A 23,333-nucleotide genomic window follows, 5' to 3' on the forward strand; every position below is an offset into this window, starting at 1 on the left:
TATTAGACAGTAATTGGGGTACTATTCACAGCACCAGTGCCATCCAGTGTGCCCTGGTTGGACATTGACATCCACTCTATTAGTACAAGCAAGCCATCGAGTAGTTCGTAGTTCAAAATTAGGATTCTACAGTGAAATATTAACGAGTTGACACCAAGATCATTCGAATAGGTCACGTCCTTGCGATTTTGTTGGTTATCTCTCTATTTACCAATGCACTTCCCCCAACATTAAACAAAGGAACAAAAGGGGACCTTTCCTCTCTCCGATCATCCCAGCCTGAAAGGGATTCAGCCAAGTTTGGCTGATATTGCTGGGGTGCCAAAGCCCACCCTCCCCTGTTATCTACCACAAATGAAGTTTTATATGCTGAATCCCATACTGCCACTACCTCCGCTGTGACCAATGCGATTGGAGGAAGCAGCAGGGCCTACCGGAACTGCATCACAATCGCTGCCATTCATTCCTATTTCTAGCACCTTCTCTTGTCTCACATCTATCCTCCTATCACCCAGAACTTTCTTCACTCCCTCCATCTATTCACCCAAACCTTGGCCTTCCTCTTGTACTTCTCCCATCAACTCTTGCATTCATCACCTTCTTTAGCAGACAGCCACTTTCCATTCTCTCAATATGGCCAAACCACCTCAACACATTCATATCCACTCTAGCTCCTATATCATTTCTTACACCCATTCTTACCCTCATTACTTCGTTCCTAACTCTATCTAATTGATATACACCAGCCATACTCCTAAGACACTTCACCTCAAAACACATTCAGTTTCTGTCTCTCCGTCACTTTCATTCCCCATAACTCCAAAATCCATACATCACAGTTGGTATAATCACTTTCTCATACAGAACTCTTCACATTCATGCCTAATCCTCTATTATTTACCATTCCCTTCACAGGCCCCAACACACTGCATCCTTCATTCACTCTCTGACGTACATCTGCTTCCACTTCACCATTTGCTGCAACAACAGACCACAAGTACTTAAACTGATCTACTTCAAGTAACTCTCCATTCAACCTCGCACCACCCTCCCTTTTCCTGCATCTCATAACCTTACTCTTACCCACATTAACTCTCAACTTACTTCTCTCACATACCCTTCCAAACTCAGTCACTAATCACCAAGCTTCTCTTCCAAGTCTGCATCCAGTACAGTATCATCTGCAAACAACAACTGATTTACTCCCATTCCTGATCACTCTTGTCTATCAGTTTCAATCTTCGACCAAGCACTCGAGCATTCACCTCTCTCACCACTCCATCAACAAACAAAATTTAACCACCCATGGGAACATCACACACCCCTTTTTTCTGCTCCAATCTCATTGCTAAATACAACATTTCTGTTTATGCAATGGAATCAATCTTAGAAAATTGCTGCCACCTTGAAATTTTAAGTAGCTAATGGGTCTTATCAAAAGACCACTCTCCAATGGGTACTTGTGTCAATGTTGGTACTGGTTTCTGGAGACGAAAATTTTCTCCTAAAAATGTGCTGTTATCTGCTTCATTACGAAAGAAATACGAAATGCAATGGCCTTCCCCTTTACACACTACGGCAGCAGAACTCTTCCTCTGACGAGCAACTGTAATGTCTAAGGAAAACCAACTGAACTCTGAATTCACATTGCTGTGACGTTGTCGTCGTTCTAGGGTCACAAATGAGGGATAAAACGCAACAGATAACATCCAACACGAAGTATGTTGGACAACGGATAGCGACAGGTAGCACACACATCCAACAGAAGTATGTTGGACAACAGATAGCGACAGGTAGCACACAAATCTAACATTAGTATGTTGGACAACGGATAGCAACAGGTAGCACAGAAAACTGTCACTCAATTCTAGTTATCATAAAACACCACATCTCATAGGATTCTGGCACAGTGTAAAATCCAGACGTCGGATGCCGTCCGGGAGAATAGAAAACCGCTTGTATCACCGGTAAAGGCGCCATAATACACCACTTTTTTGACACTGGTAATTTTCACTGATACTTTGTTATTTTTTGAATAAATGTTCGAAAAATATTGATTTATTTTAATTTTATTGAGAATAATCTCAATCGGACGTCAACATTACACTATTTAACTGCCCGCTATTTTACCCTGTTACGATAAAAGCCGGACGTCCCCATACCTAGTACTCTCATTCAAACCTCAAGGTGTCGCTAGGTGGCGGTACCGTGGTTCACATACCCAAAATAAAAAAACTAAATCCGCTGAAAAGGATGATCTAAATCTTCCAAAAATAACCAGCAGAAAACGGAAACAACTGTCAAGTTCAGTAAAGAGATGTTTATTTGCTGATAAAACAAGTAAAATATCACCAACTAAAGTTGATGGGAAAAGTAAAAAAAAAATCTAAATTAGAAACTATGGTCATTTCAGATTCACCTGTCAAAGAAAAACGTGCCACACGTTTGTGGATTAGAGACCCAGATTTAAAAATTCAGGACAAAACTTTAATTGAAAGAGATGGTTGGCTGAATGACAATCACATATTTGCTGCTCACACTATCATGAAAAGACAATTGCCACACATTGCAGGCATGGAAGACACAATAAAATGCCCTGTGTATGAAGACAATCAGTGGAAGTTAGGTCCTGAAGGGGGGTTCAAATATGTTGAAAATGGACCATCAATGCAAATTCAGTATAATGGCCACAACCACTGGATTCTTCCTGAGAAAACCAATGACAATAATGCATACATCATAGACAGCATGCGTGCTACCCAACATTCATTAACATCAGCAACAGAAATCCAAATCTTACAACTATACTGTTCTCCTGAATCAGTAGCAACTGAATACCATATTTACAGTTACAGTCCAGTGTTGCAGACCAATAATAATGACTGTGGAGTGTATGCTATTGCTAATGCTGTAGAATTTGGCTGTAACAATTTAAAATCATTATTAAAGGATGGAACTAGTCCATGGATCTATGATGAAAGCCAGATGAGACCACACTTAATAAAATGTTTAGAAAGAAAAAAATTTTGAACCTTTTCCAAAAATTTCCAGAAAATCACCAATTCAGGTGAAAAGCACGCATCATAAAATTGAAATGGATTGTCCATGCAATCGACCAAATTTTTATTTGGACAAATTAGTGCAATGCCCAGAATGTGATACATGGTATCATCCAGTGTGTGGTAATAAAGGTGCCAAAACATTATTAAATGAAACTTGGATTTGTGACAGATGTACTAAGTGATATATTAACGGCACATTAAAAAACAAAAGAGGGGCCTGGATGGTTTGTATGTGCATCGTCTCACACTAACATGCTTATATGTAAAACTGCTTTTGTTGTATTTCTACTTGTAGTCTCATGTAACTTTTAAAATAAACTATTCTAACATGTTGTTTGTTTGGTCGAGACAAGTGAATTAGGATATTGTTGTAAATTTCTTGAAATTTTTTGTGTCTGTAATGAAACTTTTTACATTTACCTTTACATTAATTTTATTATTTACCTCTTCTTAATTGTTTTATTATTTCTTTCAATTGAGTATATTTGCTTATATTTATGGTTATGGGAAATAATATGGTGTAGGGTGGTGGATTAGTTGGTTAGACTGTCAACTGCCTTCCCGTGGCTCTGACTGGGCAACAGGCACAGGCTATTATAAAACGAATAAAAACAAATTGATAAAATTTCTACATTTCAAGTGAAATATGCTTCATTTCTTACATGTACTATCCTGTGTCTGGCTAAAGTTGGCAACATTTTAATTTGTTAGTGGATCATACTAAACCTATTGGCAACTAAATGCAGGGTAAAGGGAGTGGTAGGCCCTTTCTCCTTATGTTACTTTACAGCCGGGTAAATTCCTATCTGTGACTGCTGATTGGCGACGTCCGGCTTTTATCCTAACATGGTAAAATAGTGGGCAGTTAACGGATTTTGAGCGAAGCGAAAAATCTATTTTTGGGTGAGATGGCCATGACGTCCTAATGGAAGGTTCCTTTAGTAGCTTCCAAAGGGTATATATGACTACAGTGATATTCCCAGAGAATCAAACCAAAGGTTTCACAGAATTCTAACTTTTGGCGCGAGTACCTTTAAGATTACTCTCAAGGGTATCGTATATCATCAGGGGACGTATTCTTGACACGCCACATGGCAATCTGCACCCCGAATAGCTTTTACGCCTCTAGGCTCTAGGGGGAAAACGTGGCAGAATAGAAGGGTAACAGCAACAAAGATTACCCTGGTTCCCCTACTACAATCGTATCAAAACCGCGCCAACTCCATCTGGCGGTCATTCCTTGTAGCGTTGAGCAAGGTGCTACAGATACAGTAGATCAGGGGGGGAAACCGTGAAGATCTTTTCATAGAAAAGAAGGGTGGGTCCATTAGGACGTCATGGCCATCTCACCCAAAAATAGATTTTTCGCTTCGCTCAAAATCCGTTTTTTGGGCTCAAGCCATGACGTCCTAATGGAAGCATACCAGAGAATTAATGTATCTGTGGTTTTGTGTTAGTGCCTTAACCTTGGGGCAATATTTCCACGGCCAAAAGGGCCAATTAAGACAAATGACGTTACCGTTATCCATCATCATCACTAAGCATAACAATGTTAGTGCTTCCTGCCCCCTGCAGGGAAGTGTCATTTTTAGACGTAGGAAAAGGGCCTCAAGGTAGCATATATTGTCTGAACAAACATAAGTATACACTGAGAATACAACCGGTCTCAAGGATTGTATATATTGCGGAACCAATATCAGTGTCCCCATCCATTGATTGTAAGCATACCATGATATGAGAAATACTTACATGAGTAAGTTAAGGAACTCTGGTATTTTAAAACATGCAATTGTTGGGCGAATTAGGACGCAACTGCATTTTAATAGACATTTATTCCTAATAAATGACTACATGCTAAATGAATGTAGCATGATAAGGAAATTATACGAGAGACATACACAGAAAATAATGTTCCCCTTTTTGAAAGGGGGAAATGATGAGTGCCACTCTCAAACTGAAGAAAAGCTCTTTTAACAAGACTTTTCTTTATAATTTCTGTATATGAAATAGTCTAACAACACTGTGTACTATGTACACACGGCACTAGTGGTATCCGTATAATTTCACACCTGAGATTCTGAACAGATTTAGTGTTACCTTGGCAACACTTATTCAAAGGAAGGTCACACGAAAATTGCTGACCCCTTCTCCTTTTAATTGATAGTCCCAATCAATTTACTGTTCATTGCAGAGCTAGACGACAGGGTCCAAATAGCACCTGCCGCCACCACATATTGCTTCAATCCATAGATTTGCTTAGTATAGTGTCTGTAAGACGCATTGGACAACCTCCGATCAGTAGGTGAACGAAGAGGCTGAAGTCCACACACTGAAAGGTTCAGTGATTAAGCAACTTTCCTCGGATCTTTTATCTGCAGGAGTACTGTCAGGATCCACTCCGCGAAAAAGGTAGGTGAGCTTCGCCCTCAGTTGTAGGGATAGTTTGATCCAAAGTTTTCTCCTGTAAAGAGCTGTTCCTCCTGAAGTCTGAAGTTCTATGAAGATAGACCTTAGACGCTCTAGCAGACCTAGAGAGACATCTTCCTTCAGAGGGCAGATTCTCCAGGAGCCCCACCTCTTAGTAGGTAGGACGTCTTTAATGAGAAAGGTTAGATCAGAAAGAGATGCAGATCTCTCACTTAATGTGGCCCTCAGGATAGGGCCACTATTACACTAACTCTAGTCCCAGAGGCTATAGCGAACCGAAAAAATAACCTTTTAGGTTAGATGGTTGAGGGAACAATCCTCATTGTTCACAGGTGAGGCATAATGTAGGACCTTGTCCAAAGACCATTAGATGGGCTTTAGTGGCGTTGCGGGCCTAAGCCTGCACATGTTATCAGGAATTTATTAAAGATTCCAATCGTTAGATCTATTTGAAGGGCATATAGAAGAGGTCTAGTCGGGGCTGACTTGCACAGAGATAATGGTCCATGGATCCAAAGATCCCATTAAGTGACCTCTCTCGCAAAGTCGGCCATACCCTTGGTGCTTACTCAAGGGTTTATATGGACACAAGGCCAAAGAACTAGCGTTCTCATAGTATTCAAGGATACACTGCCTCCTTCCTCAAAGGCCAACGTGCTGTTGGCCGCCAGACCCTGAATATAGGGGTGGACAGAGAAGGACAGGCAGAAGATCATGAGATTGTTTTCGGGCCATTTTGCTTTACAAAACAATTTACTTTCCCAAGAAGACTCGTATTGTCTTCTCGTTGACTAGACTTGTATTCTTCTAGGAATTCTATTTTGCCCTTAAGATCCCAGGCTTTTTCCTAACCGTTAAGGGCAAGGAATTCGTAAAATGAAGGGATCAGGTGTACTGTGATAAATAGAAGGCAGAAAACTTCTGAACCTCCTGTATAATCCTAGGTGCATAACTAGGACTAGCCTCAGCCCAAGTTCCTTCATTACAGGGAACGGGATGTTCTTGGGCTTTCTGGGAGCCAATAGAGCCCCTCTTCCTTGGAAGGGTCTCAGCATGTAGAGGGCCTTCTGGAGGAAATTTTGATGGGCTGAATAGGAATTCTAAGTCCATCACTTCTAATGTAGAGACATGATGTCTGTTACCTCCATTAGAGGGTCCTCGTATGGGACTAAATAACGAGATAGTATCTTGATAACGCTCATGATGAAGAGAACGATCTGCAGCTCGGGGACTTGTCCCTTTCTGGGAGGGAATGGGTCTGCGTCCGTGTACCATTCCAACTCTATTGGGTGGAACCCGAGAAGAGCATCCGCTGTCACCTTGCGGATCATATATAAACAAGCTGCTGATAGGCGCCATTCCCTTAAGGAAGGGATGGCTAGCATTCCCTAATGAAATGACACGTCCCTTATCCTCGACAGTTTTGACGCCTCATTATCGCTTCGATGCTCCAGATCAACCTGAGGAGGTCCGATTTGTGTGGAGAGTGTTTATCCACCCATTACAGGGCTAAAATGGCCTACGGGTCCGTGGCCTTTGGTCATTGTAGGGTAAGCGGAGAGGGAATGACCATCATTGGTCCTATTAGATCTCTTCGAGCGTTTGATATGTATCTTCTCCAGCCTCTTAGCGCATCTTATAGTTGTGCACGTAGCACTGGGTCTGTCATCATCGTGAACTGGAGAGAGTTCGAAACTCCTCCCTGTTAGCGTTATGGAATCCTGACTGATTACCATAGTCTCTTGACAGACCTTGCGATCTCCTTTTACATCCCCAGGGGAAAAGGGGGCGTTAGGGTGACTACAGGTTTCAATGATTTTTTAAAACATTGAAGCCCCTGAGCTGGAGAGAATCGAGATTCTATTATTTGCATCCTCAATGTTCCAGGGCCGGATCATCTCCATGGATGCTCATAGACAGTAATTTCGGGTGCTGCCCACCCCAGCCTGTCGTCCAGGGCCATCGTTGCCTGAACTCTTTCTAGGCTTGGTTTTGCTTGACTCTCTGCTAATTCCGTAAGGATCCTAGGACTGAAACTAGTCCGACGAGAATCTCGTCCAGGATATACGTTATCTTCCATAACTTGGATCCTAGCTAGGAGGGGAGGGGGTGACTGACTGAAAGTTGCTGATAGACATCTTCCAGGGCTGCCTAGATTGTCAACACCCCTTACTGATTAGGGTCCTTATGTTCAGAAGGATTATCATTCTGAACTTGCTGTTCTATTGGAACTTGTTGCGTGGCGCCAAGTCCAGAATGACTCAGAGATTTCTTGAGTCTTTCATGTGAACACTAAACTGCCTTCATTGGAAATCGATGGACTCTACTTTCCTCAACGCTAGTATGCTCTAGAGCTTTAAGGTATACTCTTCTAGGGGGAATTTGAATATAAAAAGAGTTGAGGAAAGGATGGTGGAGGTATGTCCATTTCCATTCTAGTCTCATCTTGGTCAGGCCTTGGACTCCAGTGATCACAGGTTCGGCGATCCAGGAGGAACTTCCCTCCTTAAAGAAGCGTCTGTTTGCTTCGCTTGATCCAAAGGTGTATAAATCTGACTGTCTGTGGAACAACGGTCATTGTAACTGTGGGATGCAGTTTAACATCCTAGGGAGAACTAAGAAACCCTTCCGTTCTCCTTTCAGGCCATACCTGACTCTTCGCCTATATCAGCTTTTCAGTGTTTCACTGTAATAGAAGATTCCTTTCTATTGTATAAAGCTTAGGATAAGTACGCTGGAAAGAGGAGACCCACAGACGTGTAAATCCTTCCAGCCAACTGCTGCGGTCTTCCTAATTATTGATTCTAGGGCATCCCCTTTCAAGAAGAGGCCGATGGAAGATTCTAGTCCATAAGGCTAGAGTAGCGCCCTACATCCGGGGAATTAATAATGAGAATCAAGAGGCTGATGAAGCATCAGCATAAGGAAGAATGGGGGGGGGGAAGTGGATCCCCCAAATCAGGTAGGTCTCAGCAAGGGGTTGTGCTTAGAAGCACAACGTACTGGAAAACCATTCTATTGTATGGTTATGTACCAAGGATTTCTGTCTGCGATATGGTCCTAAACTGCAGGTGTACAGGGTATTGTATACCCCTATACAACTGGCATGTTACCGTCAAGGCTAGTGCTTGGGGGTAAGTTAATTGGCACAGTACTTCAGTACCGATATGGCTAGCAGGTCTTCGACATATCAGTGACTTATCGGCTGTCAGCGGGTCGCTGACAGACTTCACACCATCCTAGCCAGTATTCAATGTGACTGGGTAGTGGTGAAAACTATACGCATAGTCAGCGGATCTCTGAACCAGAAGAGACTCCTCGGGCTGTCGGCAGACCGCTGGGAATCGGCGGGCTGTCGATTGAAGGTATACCAACTCAGCTATTGACTGGGTGGTGACCAAGGGCACACACTGCCGGCTCTTGGCGGCGGAGTCAGATGTGACAATGAAACAATGACTGCTGTCGTTGATTTCACTGTGGAGTCTCTGCCCGGTGTTTGTCAGTCGGGGGTTCGAGTCCCGCTCAGACTCACCAATGCCGTTAGTGTCTGCAACCTCAACTTGAGAGGCAGGGTAGGGGGTTTAGACCTTAAAAACCTTTAAAAGGAGCAGTAAATCGGCATTTTTAGTAATGAGAAAGTGAAGTTTTCGGTCCAATTCCCGTAGAGTTTTCGCATTTTACAGGTTCGCAGTTGAACCGCATTTAAGAGATAACTTTCGAAACTAAACCAACCACAGTTCGACAGCTCTAGACTGCCGTCCTGCAGATTGGGGATTTTGGAAATAATATTGCTGGGGGAACCTGCATATATTATGTCAGTGAAAATGCTCATCTTTATAACTGCAGAAGACTGCAATGCATCATCTGGTGTCCCTCCTGTAAGGAAGGGAGAACAGAAAGGAGTATTCAATTGATTATCACATCGGTAGGCAATTTGCAAAATTGTCTTTTGACAAAATAGCTTAGGACAGAAAGCTAAAAGAGATAGTGGGAGACACATACCCGTGTATCCCCTGTGAGCCAATGCTGTTACTTCTCCTCAGTCTTAAGGAAATTCCTCCAACTGGGGAATTCCCTGAAGAAAAGGGGGCTCAAACACCTAGGGGTAAGGAAGTTTACATGCACTGTCCCCTTCTATGCTTAATGCTGTGAGGTAAGGAGGATTGATACACAATCAGAGTATCGAAGGAATGTCATTCTTTCGAAATAGGAGCGGTAACAGCAGAAGCTCGCATCCAAGATATGTTGATTAGAAATTAAAAGACATATATTTGTCTATCCCAACCCATCTATTCTCTGCAACCTCCCTTACAATATTAAATCAGGAAGTTTCCTGAACAGGGAAACTCAGGGATAAGGGCTCTCCCCTTTAGGGGTTAGAGGCGTCACACCACCGGCCCTTTACGAAATTTAATATTGCAGGGTAAATAGAAACTGATTTCAAATCAGAATATTGATGAAATATTATTCCATCAATATAGAATTGGGTTCAGCAAATATCTAGATAGGGACACCCAATATATATTGGAAATAACTACTAGTATAATCTATACGTTAGTTATCCATCTGCCGTATTTACTACACCGCAAATATACTGACTACCTGTATAGACCTATACCGTAGTTCAGCCGGCAGAAAATAAAAGACATACTTATGCATCCCTACCAATCTATTTGCTGTGACCTCCCGTACAATATTAAATCAGGGAGTTTCTTGATCAGGGAAACTCAGGGATAAGGGCTCTCCCCTATAGGGGTTAGAGGTGTCACACCACCAGCCCTTTACGAAATTCAATATTGCAGGGTAAATGGAAACTGATTTCAAATCAGAATATTAATGAAATATTAATCCATCAATATAGAATTGGGTTCAGCAAATATCTAGGCAGGGATACCCAAGATATATTGGAAATAACTACTAGTATAATATATACGATAGTTATTCATCTGCTGTATATACTATACTGCAATTATACTGATTACCTGTATAGACATATACTGTAGTTCAGCCGGCATATTGCCGGATTAGCTAGCTATTGTCGGAGCATCTAGCAAGCTAAGAGAGAGAGAGAGAGAGAGAGAGAGAGAGAGAGAGAGAGAGAGAGAGAGAGAGAGAGAGAGAGAGAGAGAGAGAGAGAGAAAGCATGGAGTGAAGGCTATCTATTACTGTATATGTATACAGTAATGAAAGATGTGAAAGTCTAATTTTACTGCCTTTCTCCGAAAAGAAGGTTCACTTCCATTTAGCCATAGTACTATTGCCGGCTTACTACTGTAGGCCACCCTCCGGCAGCACGAGTACAGTCGGCACTACTTCCTACTGAGTCAGTATCTATCTGTGCCGGTCTACTGCCGGCCAGAACAATACGCCGACAACAGAAACTGTGGCTAGCAGTTCAAGGGAGAACTGGAGAACCTTGGTGACAAAAGGGGCCTCCCATCCACAGTCGCCAAAGCCGCTGGAAGCCTGCAGTCGCCGACAGCTGTCATGGCCGTTGGCAGTCGCCGACAGCTGATGACTGAGGATGGGGGGGAGGGGGTCTGGGCGGTCCCAGCAACCCACCTGCAATGGTAAGGTTGCAGGACTCCAGCACAGGAAAGACAATGGCTTGGCCATCGTAAAAGAACAGAGAGGGGAGGGGAAAGGGTCCTATATGAGGTATAGGAGGGACCGGCAATGTGGCCGGATCTACACACCTTGAAGAAACTCTGTTTCAGTACCGGCACGACCACAACCGGCAGGAGAATCATTTATTCTCCAGCTTGGGAGGTGCTAATACAGTTAAGGGGACGGCAGCTCATGCCATTCCTCTCAACAAGGGAGAAACAGAGTTCCAATGCTGGCGCCATCCTAGGCCACAAGAGTATACGACTCTATAGCCTAGGGTCGGCGAGAATAGGACTAGTCTACTAGACCACAGGGAGAAGGTGGCGGTAACATTCGACCACTTCAGGTGTAGTCTAGGGAGGGCTAGCCTCCTATGCCGGTAGTTCCGACGGCAAGGGAATGCAATCACCCCGCCGACCGACTGCCGACAAAGACTAAATACTCTGAGGTTCTGATCGAATCCCAAAACTTGCCGACGGCCGTTAAGGGATGAGACAGAAAACTCTAGGCTAGTCATGCCTGAATTCAAAATTCAAGGCCGACGCAGAGAGTTTTAGCCTAAGGCTACTCTCAGAGGGAAGAGAGATTACCCATAAATCTCTAGTGAGATTGATGATGGTTAATATAATTCCAGGAGATATCGATCTCCAGGAATGATAACCAATACACAAGGGTAACCGGGGAGATGACGAAAGTATATGTTGTCTGGGTTGTGTTACCCAGACATGACGAGATTTCGGTTGCCTAAATCACCAAAACTCTGACATATACGATCGCCACGGAAAGGGAAAAAAATGCTTATAGATATCTTTACAATATATAATGCCTAAATAGCTTTCATAACAATGAATAAGCTATTTACACCGGAATGTCGTTTTGCTAACTAAATAGCACATGTACAAAGAACGACAACGCCATGGCGACACCGGCGATCGGCGAAGATCCGCACACAAGAAATACACAATTTCATTGCGAGGCTAGAACTAAATTACATATTGTAAAGAATCAATACTCTACTTTCTAGATGGAGAAAGAAGCCGTAGAAGCATAAAGATTCCCAGAAATCGATCGGAAATGTCCGATCGACAGGGAACACCACCGTAGCGAGTCGCTACACATAAAGGAATGACCGCCAGAGGGAGTTGGCGCGGTTTTGATACGATTGTAGTAGGGGAACCAGGGTAATCTTTGTTGCGGTTACCCTTCTATTCTGCCACGTTTTCCCCCTAGAGCCTAGAGGCGTAAAGGCTATTCGGGGTGGAGATTGCCATGTGGCGTGTCAAGAATACGTCCCCTGATGATATACGATACCCTTGAGAGTAATCTTAAAGGTACTCGCGCCAGAAGTTAGAATTCTGTGAAACCTTTGGTTTGATTCTCTGGGTATATCACTGTAGTCATATATACCCTTCGGAAGCTACTAAAGGAACCTTCCATTAGGACGTCATGGCTTAAGCCCAAAAAAATAGTGTAATGTTGACGTCAGATTGAGATTATTCCCAATAACATAAACCAATATTTTTCGAACATTTATTCAGAAAATAACAAAGTATCAGTGAACTTTACCAGTCACAAAAAAAAGAGGTGTATTTTCCAGTCTTTCCCGGTGATACAAGCGATTTTCTATTCTCCCGGACGGCATGCGACGTCCGGATTTTACACTGTGCCTAGGATTCCTCCATTAATATCCCTTCGACAAGAATGTCTACACCACATTTGTTCATCTTGAAAGGAGAAGCAAAAGATTTAATCATCCAGATCAGGACGCTGAAAAGTTTAAATTATAGGCCTATTGTCCGGGGCCGAAGTCGAAGTTTAACCGTTTAACGGACATTCCAGCTTCGCTGAATTTACACTCCTTTCGAAGGTTGATGGTTTATATTACGTGTAGGAACCAAGAATAATTAAAATACCATAAATAAGCGTTTCATCCTTAGCACAATCCCCTTAGTACATGTATAATAAAATGGGAAAAACCTACGTCGTGCCTAATGGAAACACAACCAGCACATACCTTCATACCAACGATATATGACGGCGAAAAGGCGATAAATAAAGTCACGATTTCCTTCTGCAGTATTTAAGACCTTCACGTTAATCACAACTCAATAACTTGGTGTTATTTTTTTCGTTGATGGAGAAATTCCCGATTGGTGAAGAGATGAGCAGAGACCATCTAACGATTGACCAGTGGTTACATCAACATCTGTAAGATAGTTAATGTTTTGAAAAACTTGTTTCATTAAGCAAAAATATATCTAATGGGAAAATTATTTGAAACATTTCAAGGCAATATATGATAAATTAATTATGGTAAAATATCACTAGAAATATTACTTGGCAAAATAACGGATTTTGAGCGAAGCGAAAAATCTATTTTTGGGTGAGATAGCCATGTCGTCCTGATGGAAGGTTCCTTCAGTAGCTTCCTAGGGTATATTTAACTACAGTGGATATTCCCAGAGAATTAAACTAAAGGTTATCACAGAATACTGACTTCTGGTGCGAGTACCCTAAAGGTTTCCCTCTAGGATATCGTATATCAACAGGGGATGCATGTATTAACACGCCACATAGCTATCTGCACCCCATATAGAGTTAACACTTCGATATGGAAAGGTGGCTGAGTAACTGAGGAGCCGTTCCAAAGTTACTCTCATCCGTGGCTACTTTTGGTACTCGAGACGTAAACAAACGGGCGCCATTGCTAAATGACGTCACATCCGTCTTCATCCTTTCGCTTGTAGCTCCTATGCTTAGTCGGATTTTTCCCAAGTGTCTTACTTATCTGCTTACATCGCCGTTATGTCTCAATCTTCAGCCTCGCCCTCTTCTGGAAAGCCGAGTACCAGATCCTAGTATTGTTTAAATAAGCTCTGGCCGTAAAGTAACTTCTACTTTTCGTAATATTTGGTGTTTTGTGGCGGAGCTGTGCCAGAACCGGATGCACCATTTACGGCGCCGCTGTTCATTTTGCATACTTTATTTAGTTAGCCAGAACAGCCTCTTCCGGTCCCTTAACTAATCAATATTATTAGTTATTTAGTCTTCATAGCTAGGAAGTAATTTTATCGTGTGTTAGCGCTCGTTAGGCAACGGTCATTGGCCGACCCCATACTAGATCGCTAGCCTAGCCCCTAGGCTTGACAGCCTAGTGCTCATATTACTGCATGATATAATCCCTAAGTTAAATTATGAAGATTTAGGCATTGTTAAACATACTAGTTACTGTGATGTAAGTGTTTTTGCCTTCGGGGACCATACAAGGGACTGTGTTGGTTCGTGTACCACACTCTCCTAACCTATGTAGGAACCCTTGTATGCTTCCTATCCCCCTTACCTATGGGTAATTCCCTCTGGGTAGCCTTGCTTCTCCCTTATTCTATGTTGGGGAGAATCTTTTCCTCACCCAGAGTATTATCGCTTTCTCAACCTACCCTAAGGGAATGAACCCCCTTTAGGGTCGTGCTTGAGACCTTAGGAAGGGCTCCGCCCTTCTCCAGTTTGCACTTGGTTGGGTTACTCCTTCCTCCCTGCAACTAGCGATGTGTCTTTCCAGGTCTCCCTAGCCTAGGAGAATGGTTCTCCTAATCTAGGTTAGGTTCTGGGGGCGAGATTCTGTTTTATCATAGTTCAGGACAGTACATCAGTGCTGTACCTGATCTGAGCTACCTATCCTAGGTTTGGGAGCGTTCTCCCTTGCCTTGGTGGCCTCTCTCATACAGTCTCTCCCCATCTTAGAAAGACCCCTACTCCCCTACCCCACTCTATCCCTTTGTGTAGGCCTGCCTACACACCCCTGTCCGCTGTCCTACAACTCCTCCCTTGGGTGGAGTGGTAGGGCTAGCCTTGTTCTTCTGCTGAGCTGGCCGCTCTGGTACACTTCCCCCTCATAGTGTTCTATGGACGTGGTTGCCGGCGGCGGTCCTGCCGGCAGAGGATTCCCCCTCTTTGAGTGCTCTCTGTCCTCCCTTGGGTTACCTTAGGCTCCCAGCCGCCTGCCGGCCCACTGCCGCCGGATGATAGGTGTATCTACTCCTATCATGAGTGCACTCCCTCCGGAGGGAAGCCGGCGGGGTATAGGACATTACCCCTCCCTTCCCTCCTTACCTTTCTCTCTCTCTCTATTATGGTGCCGGTCCTTTGCCGCCTCTACTGCCGGCGCCACTACCTCAGGTGACCTCTATTCATAAGATCCCCCCCCTAAGGCGTCAGCCTGCCGTCTTCCGACATACCGCCGACGTCCTCCCTCATACATTTCCCCAGGATTACCTGGCGACAGCTGGCCGACTGCCGGAGGCTGCCGCCCCATTCCTGCCGGAATTGATTGCCGGCATCCCGGCCTACTCTTATGAGTTGAACTAAGGTTCACCATGCCGTCAACCGCCGGCTGCTGGAGCCCGCCGCCCTGCCGGTGACCCGCCGCTGTGCCGGCGGTCACCTCTGAGGTGTTTTCCATCTTGGTTGTCCAGTGTGTCCTCCTTGATGTCTTTTCACCTTGCAGGACCGGTCTCCGGCGTGCCGTCGGCCTGCCGGTGCCACCTGATGAGACGCCAATGGACATGCACCCCTTCTACGGCTGCCGGCACCACGCCGGCAGTTAGTCTGATGCGGCCAGATAGTCTGCCACCTCCATCTAGGTATCATTATACCATCTAATATAGTGGCTACGCTGTATGGTTGCACAGTACAACAATTCCAGCATACTCTGTGCATCTCAGTGCAGTCTCTTGCCGGAGCCTACATATTATTAAGGGGTTATCCCATTTTCCCTCTCCCTCCCAGGCTCTGAGCGATCTCAGATCCTTTTATACTCTGCGGACAATTCCTTTAAGGAAGCCTAGCTTGGCTCATCCATACGGATTCTCCCTCCTTTAGAACCCTCGGGTCCTAAGGAATTGTCAGCCCAAAAAAAACTTATACAAAAATCACATCTCGATCTGTTACCGTTCCAAAGATGATACGTCTCCTGCTTCTCCAAATTGTGCGCATCTATAATCATTTCTCTCGGTATTTCACCACACTTCAAGAAAAAATTTATCTTTTTGCATGAGGTCGACAAATTGTTGGAATAGACCGAAAATTAAATTAAATACTCTGATGAATAAACGGATTTTGAGCGAAGCGAAAAATCTATTTTTGGGTGAAAGAGCCATGTCGTCCTGATGGAAGTTCCTTTATTAGTAGCTTCCTATGTTATATGTGACTACAGTGATATATCCCAGAGAATTTACCGAAGGTATCCAGAATTCTAACTCCTGGAGCGAGTATCCCTTAAATTTCTCCAAGGGATATCGCATAAGGACGTAACTTGACACATCTCATAGCTATTTACACCCCGAATAGCCTTTCACTTCGAGAGGGAAAGTGGCAAGAAAATAAGAGAGTCGTTCAAGAGGTAAAACTACTCGACTCTCCTAATGTACTGTAAATAGTTCGGCCATCCGCCACCGCACAGCGCCACCAAACCATTCTCCGTAGCTTTGTAAGTTTTACAGATACAGTACTAAAAGGGAGGGATTAACATCCTTTACTAGAGGAGGGTGGGTCCATCAGGACGACATGGCTCTTTCACCCAAAAATAGATTTTTCGCTTCGCTCAAAATCCGTTTTTTGGGCTTAGGCCATGTCGTGCTGATGGAAGTTTACCAGAGCAATAATGTATCTGTGGATTTAATAATGCTGTTATCTCGAATTGACTATTTCCTATCCGGTCACCAAGACCAGAGACACTTGATGTTACCGTAATACATCAATCAACTGAGCATACCGTATGCCAGTTCTTCCTGCCCCCTACAGGGAAAAGTCTGTATAGACTCTAGGAAAAAACTCGAGATTCTGAGTTCAAAGAACAAGCAGCAAGCAGAAAGTATATCGTGTCGTATATACGTAAAACATAGTTTGTACTAGAGTTCTGAATAGAGTACTGTACCTCCCAGGTCTGGATCAGACAAACGAGTTTATGTTCACGTAGGAAACGTAATACAGTATACAAACATAGCACAACCAAACTTACCTGATTGCATGGTAAGGGAAACTCTGTCCCACATATTCCATAAGAGGATCAAGAATACTCTGAATATAATTTATAATCTTAAGGCGAGAGAGACGCAAAGATTCCTTCTATAGTTTATTTACAAGAAATACAGATGTTATGATAAAGCAAAATGTTTATGCTAGACATAGACATAACAAGCATAACAGTAATGACAAGGTAAAAAAGTTTCATCTGAAAGAGAAAACAATGCCACTCCGTGAAATTAAGAAATTTCAATATATATGTTATTACTAAAAGACATTATGCATAAATATGCTGGCACTCATGTCAAAATAATATGCTTTTAAGTTCACTTAACTATGGAAGACAGTTTATAATGTTTATGTCAACACTAAAAATCATCATGATATACCTAAGTCTATCATGCACACCCTTCACTAACAGTCCCACTTAGTGCACTGTCCTTCGCAGTAATCAAACTACAGGCTTTATTACACTGCCTGCAGCCACCACATGAAATTTTATTTCTTGCAATTGCTTCGCATTTTTGCATAGTGCTTAAAAAAGACTCTGTAAGACTTCCAACCAGTATAAGCACGTAGGTTATCAAACGACATAGTTTGAAAGAAGTTAAGAGACGAGGCAACCTTCCTCGGATCATGACCTGCGGGTGTACTGTCAGGATCTGCTCTGCGAATAAAGTAAGTGATTTTCGCCCTTATCTGTTTCAAGGATAACGTCGAACCGGAAGTTTCTCCCCTAAAAAGCTGACCTCCCCTAAAAAGCTGAAGTTCTACGAAGATAGACCTTTAGGCATTCCACTGGACAGAGGGATGCTTCTTCCTTCAGAGGGCAGATTCTCCAGGGACCCCATCTTTTAGTGGGTAGCTCATTCTTGGCGAGAAAAGTCGGATCCGGAAAGTGATTTAGTTCTCCGTTCAGTGTAAACTGAATGTGGCCATCATCCCTCGAGAGGGCCACTATTTCACTGACTGGCTCCTGAGGCTAGTGCAAATAAAAATATCACTTTCTGAGTCAAGTCTTTCAGCGAGCAATCTTCATTGTTCAAGGTAGAGTCCAGATGAAGAACCTTATCCAAAGACCATGAAATAGGCTTTGGAGGAGCTGCAGGCCGAAGTTTTGCGCAGGCTTTCGGAATCTTGTTGAAGATTTCGCTTGAAAAATCCACTTGGAAGGCATATAGAATCGGTCTAGCTAAGGCAGATTTACACGTCGTAATCGTATTAGCCGCTAGTCCTTGTCCATGAAGATGGATGAAAAAGGATAGGCAGAAATCCGTAGAAATCTCTTGAGGTTTCTTCGCCTTAACAAAGGCCACCCATTTCTTCCAGGAAGATTCGTATTGTCTTCTTGTTGACTTTGACTTATATTCTTCTAAGAAATTAATGCTGTCTTCGGAAATCCCAAACCTTTTCTTGACCGCTAAGGCGAGAAAATCATGAGATGAAGGTTCTGGGTTTACTCTGATGAAGCGTAGACAGTCGATTTCTGTACTAGCTGAGTCAGAACTGGTTCTGGCAACGGGATCAGCTTCAGGCGTAGCTCTGTTATCAATGGAAACCAGACACTGCCTGGCCACTTGTGGGCCACTATCGCTGCCCTCCCGCGAAAGGATCTCAATTTGTCGAGGGCTTTCAACAACAGGTTGGTCGGTGGGAACAGGTAAATCCTGGACCATCTGTTCCAATCTAGAGACATCGCGTCGGTCGCTTCCGCTAGAGGATCCTCGTACGGGGCTACGTACCGGGCTAACTTCTTGTTGTCGCTCGTTGCGAAGAGATCTACTTGCAATCCTGGGACTTTGCTCAATATGAAAGATAATGATCCTGTGTCTAGGGACCATTCAGACACTATCGGGTCGAACCTGGATAGAGCGTCCGCTGTCACATTGCGGAATCCTTGAAGGTGGACTGCTGATAAGTGCCATTTCATCTTCTTGGACAGATGAAGGATGGCTATTATTACCTGATTCAGCTGAGGTGATCTTGAACCTTGACGATTTATGCATCTCATCACTACTTCGCTGTCTAGGACCAGGCGAATGTGGATTGATCGGCGAAGTTTCAGTTTCTTCAGGGAAAGAAACACTGCCATGGCTTCCAGATAGTTGATGTGGAAGGTCTTGAACAGGGGAGACCAAGTTCCTTGCACTTTCCGAAGATGAGAATGACCCCACCATCCTTCCTTCGAAGCATCCGTGTGGACGGTGACTGTAGGAGGAGGAGGTTGCAAGGATACTTTCCTTCTTAAGTTCTTTGTCTCCGACCATGGCTTGAGAATCGATCGCAGACGATTTGGTAACGGTCTTAGTAGATCTCTTCGATCGTTGTAAGCGTATTTTCTCCAGATCCCTGAGGCATTTTTTAATTGTGCTCTCGAAAGTGGGTCCGTCAAAGAGGCAAACTGGAGACCCCCCAACACTCTCTCCTGTTGTCTTCTTGAAATCATTCGTGACCGAAGCAGATTTTTGACGGCCCCTGTAATCTCCTTTCTCTTTGCCTTTGGCAAGGAGAGGCAATGTGACTAAGTCCCAGTGGATTCCCAACCACTGGAACTTTTGAGCTGGAGACAGCCGAGACTTTTTCAGGTTGATCTTGAACCCTAGGTACTCTAGGAATTGGATCACTTTTCTGGAGGCTTGCAAGCATTCTTCTTTGGATGCTGCCCACACCAGCCAGTCGTCCAGGTAGGCCATCACCTGAACCCCTTTGAGGCGTAGTTGTCGAACAACTGCATTTGCAAGCTTTGTGAATATTCTTGGAGCAATATTCAAACCGAAAGGCATGGCTCTGAAAACGTATTTTCTTTTCTGGAGCTTGAATCCCAGGTAGGAGGAAACTTGACGGTTGATTGGCACATGCCAGTATGCGTCCGTCATGTCTATGGAGACTGTGAATGCCCTTTTGGGCAGAAGGGTCCTTATGTGCTGAAGCGTCAGCATTCTGAACTTGTAGTTCACAATGAACTTGTTGAGTGGTGATAAGTCTGGAATGACTCTGAGCTTTTCCGAATCCTTTTTCGGATCACAGAATAGCCTTCCTTGGAATTTGATGGACTTTGCTTTCCTTATCACTCTCTTGTCCAGTAGTTCCTGAACGTGGAAGACTTTCCACCTTGGCCACGACCACCTTTGTTGCCTCTTCCGCTGAAGGGGCGTCTAGAGGAGCCTCAAAAGGATCCTCTAAACTTTGGCTTAGAAGAAGCCGACTGCCTTTCATAAGCTGGGGTGAAAACTGGTGACTGAGTCGCCAGTGTTTGGGGCACCAGTTGAAAGGTGGTGGTAGGTTGTGCCACCGTCTGGGGCACCGTGGCCATGGGAAGCTGTTGCTGTCTTGGCTGAGAGGACAGGCGAGGCCGCTTCGACTTGTTCTTCGGCTGGGGACCCCTGTCAGCGGAAGATTTTCTCTTGGAGGACAAGCCCCATTTAGAGAGGAGATTCCTATTCTCCGAATCAGCCTTGTCAACGACCTCCTTCACCACATCACTAGGAAAGAGGTCTTTTCCCCAGATATTAGAAGCTATCAGCTTCCTATGTTGGTGTTTCACAGAGGCAGAAGCAAACACGAACTCCCGACAAGCCGTCCTGGCTCTGATAAAGTTGTATAGGTCCTTTGTAACCATAGCCAAGTGCGCCTTGGCAAAGACCATATACATATCTGGAGAATCAGGGATGCTAGCCATCGTTTCTAGTCCCGTTTGTAAGGATATGGACGCTGCCAAGCGCTCCTTCGTCTCATGTTCTCTCTTCAAGAAAAACTCTGACAGCTTTGGGAGGTCCTCGTTGAACTGACGTCCAGCGATATTGGCCTCCAGCTTCCCGACTGAGAAGGTAACGTGAACATCCTTCCAGTACTTGTCATCTGAAGGGAAAGCTAGGGAGAAAGGCTTGCTTTCTTCCAGTGTGGGGCAGGGCTTTCCTGCCCTCACGGCCTTCAGAGCTGCTTTAAACCCTTTATCCATAAAGGGAAAAGCACGTTGGGGGTCAGCAATAAACGACGGATGTTTTTTGCTTAATGCCGGCTCCTTTGAGCTAGTGAATGCCCTCTCCTTTAGCTTTGTGGAAAACAAAGACTGTGCTTTAGCGAGCTCAAGGACAATTACTTCCTTGGGCTCAGTCTCTTCTTTGGATGCCGGTTCAGTTCTGAGCCGGACATAACAATCCGGGTAGGATGCCCTGCTGGGCCAGAACTCTACTTCCTCCACTGGGACGGTACCCAGTTTCTCCAAAAGGAAAATCTTGCCTGCTGACATAGGCATGTGCTCCGCGTACCTCCACAGGTTAACATCGGAGAACACAGGGAGGTCCTTCACATTTAGTTTCTTCGGGGCTAAGCGCGAGGAAACTAATTGTTCGATCTCTGACCGGAAAGTAGTCTCTTTCTCGGAGGACCTCGACATCAGAGATTGCAAGGTGGTCGTAAGTGCCTCCAGATGAGGCGGTTGCGAAGAGGTTGAGGGTGCTGGTTCCACCACAGCTGCTGAAGAGACCGACACCGCTTCAGCATTCTCAACCTCGTTAGTAGGAGGAACCACTGCCTCCTGTTCCGACTCTTCTACGAGGAGATTCTTCTCAGTCTCCTCGGAAACGACAGACATATTGTCGTCCAGGTGGACGCTTTCCAAAGCATACGCCACGTCAGGACCTCCAGGTTTCTGAACCGGAAGTTGCACCAAGGGGATCGAAGGTTTGGTCTGGGGAAGGACGGAATCGTCACGAGCTCCGGGGAAGCCCTCATCCTAGCATTAGGAAGGTATGGGCCCGAGGTATTCTTTTGAAAACCTCTAACTCATTTCCGCAGCGTAATCCTCGCTGCATCCCCAGACTCCGCAGACTTTTGATCATCAAAAGCCTCCTTAACCAACTTGTCACACACAGTACATACCTCTGGGTACCAGTACTTGAGGGCCCCTTTGGTGACAGAACAGCGGGCGTGAGAACTACACACGCCATGTCCGTAGAAGTCCTTGCTGCGGACCCTACAAAAGTTGTTCCCGCACTCGGGATGCTCCTCCTGTAAGAAAAGAAAAGCAAATGAGTTTTCTGTGAAATTCTCAAATTTCAACATACATTTATTATATTTAGCTTGGATAGGGTAAGCTATAGTAGGAAAGACACCCACATGTGTTTCCCATCCAGCCATTTGCTGTGACCCCTTCCCGTATTGAACCATGAAATTCACAATTAATTAAACAACAGAGGGAATATCCAAGATATATAGTGTCTCCTTGACACATCCTCTAATAATGTTCAATACAGTGGATAAATTTAATGGACATAACCATTAAAATAAGAGAATCATCTCTCTATGATGGTCTCACAAATGGCTGATCAAGAACCACTCGTAGGTTGGAAAAATTTCATCATATTTTTCTGGATACAGCAGTTGCCGCACACTGCCGGCCCCGCCGACGTCGTCGGCATGTAGGGCCAGTCGGTAAATGCCGGCCCCACCGACGTCGTCGGCATGTAGGGCCAGTCGGTAAATGCCGGCAGGCAGGCGTCTGCCGAGCCTGCCGGCAGCTACCGTTAATAAAATATGAATATAGTGTCGACCTGCCGACATTGTCGGCATGATGGGCTAGTCAGCATATGCCAGCAGGCCGGCATCTGCCGGGCCTGCCAACCACTGCTGGCTATTAATATAACACTATGGGTGGAAGGCATTGGCCAGCTGCCGACAAGCTACTCAGTTGCCGGCAGGCAGGCCTACCAAACTCACCAATGGCCATTGATCAACGATGTCCGAGGTAAGAGAAACAGCGAACTGTTAGCCTAGCCAACCCAAATTGTCGGCAGACAGTAAGAGAGAAAGGTAAGGATAGAAGACGGCAAAGAATCAGCTATGTCGTCCACATCCTGAAAGAGTGTGCCAGTGGAAGAGGGAAATCAATTCGGGCTTCCACTCGACCATATTCCATCTTAAGGGATATGGAAGGCAGTCCAAGGGAGGACTCAAAGGAACACTCAAAGATATGAGGTTATCTGTCAGTAACCTAACCAGGCACTGACAGAAAAACTCATGCCAGGTCTACAGACGTCCAGAGGAGCCTATGTAGAACCACGGCCATAAGGGTGCTGGGTCATTCAACACGAAAGAAATAGCGGGGAAGGGGTGAATAGTCCATAAGTAAAGCAATACCCTAAGGCATTACTTAACCTGAAGGATTCTGTCCTTGTATAAGCCTCAACTAGGGGAAGTCAATTCCCCAGGTTGGGT

General features: G+C 44.5%; 1 protein-coding gene across 15 annotated transcripts in view; it reads right to left on the reverse strand.

The window, feature by feature from the left end:
* LOC137615176 (uncharacterized) overlaps window positions 1-23,333 on the reverse strand; it is an 851,893-nt gene that overhangs the window by 480,537 nt on the left and 348,023 nt on the right. For 7 of the 15 annotated variants that reach the window (XR_011039177.1, XR_011039176.1, XR_011039180.1 and 4 more), the window contains one exon: window positions 13,111-13,302. The exons of the other annotated variants lie outside the window; for them this stretch is intronic. The gene's annotated coding sequence lies outside the window, so the exon portion shown is untranslated. The remainder of the gene's footprint in view (window positions 1-13,110; window positions 13,303-23,333) is intronic. 15 annotated transcript variants of the gene reach the window in all.

The sequence above is a fragment of the Palaemon carinicauda genome, chromosome 21 (assembly GCF_036898095.1).
Source record: "Palaemon carinicauda isolate YSFRI2023 chromosome 21, ASM3689809v2, whole genome shotgun sequence".
NCBI lineage: Eukaryota > Metazoa > Arthropoda > Malacostraca > Decapoda > Palaemonidae > Palaemon > Palaemon carinicauda.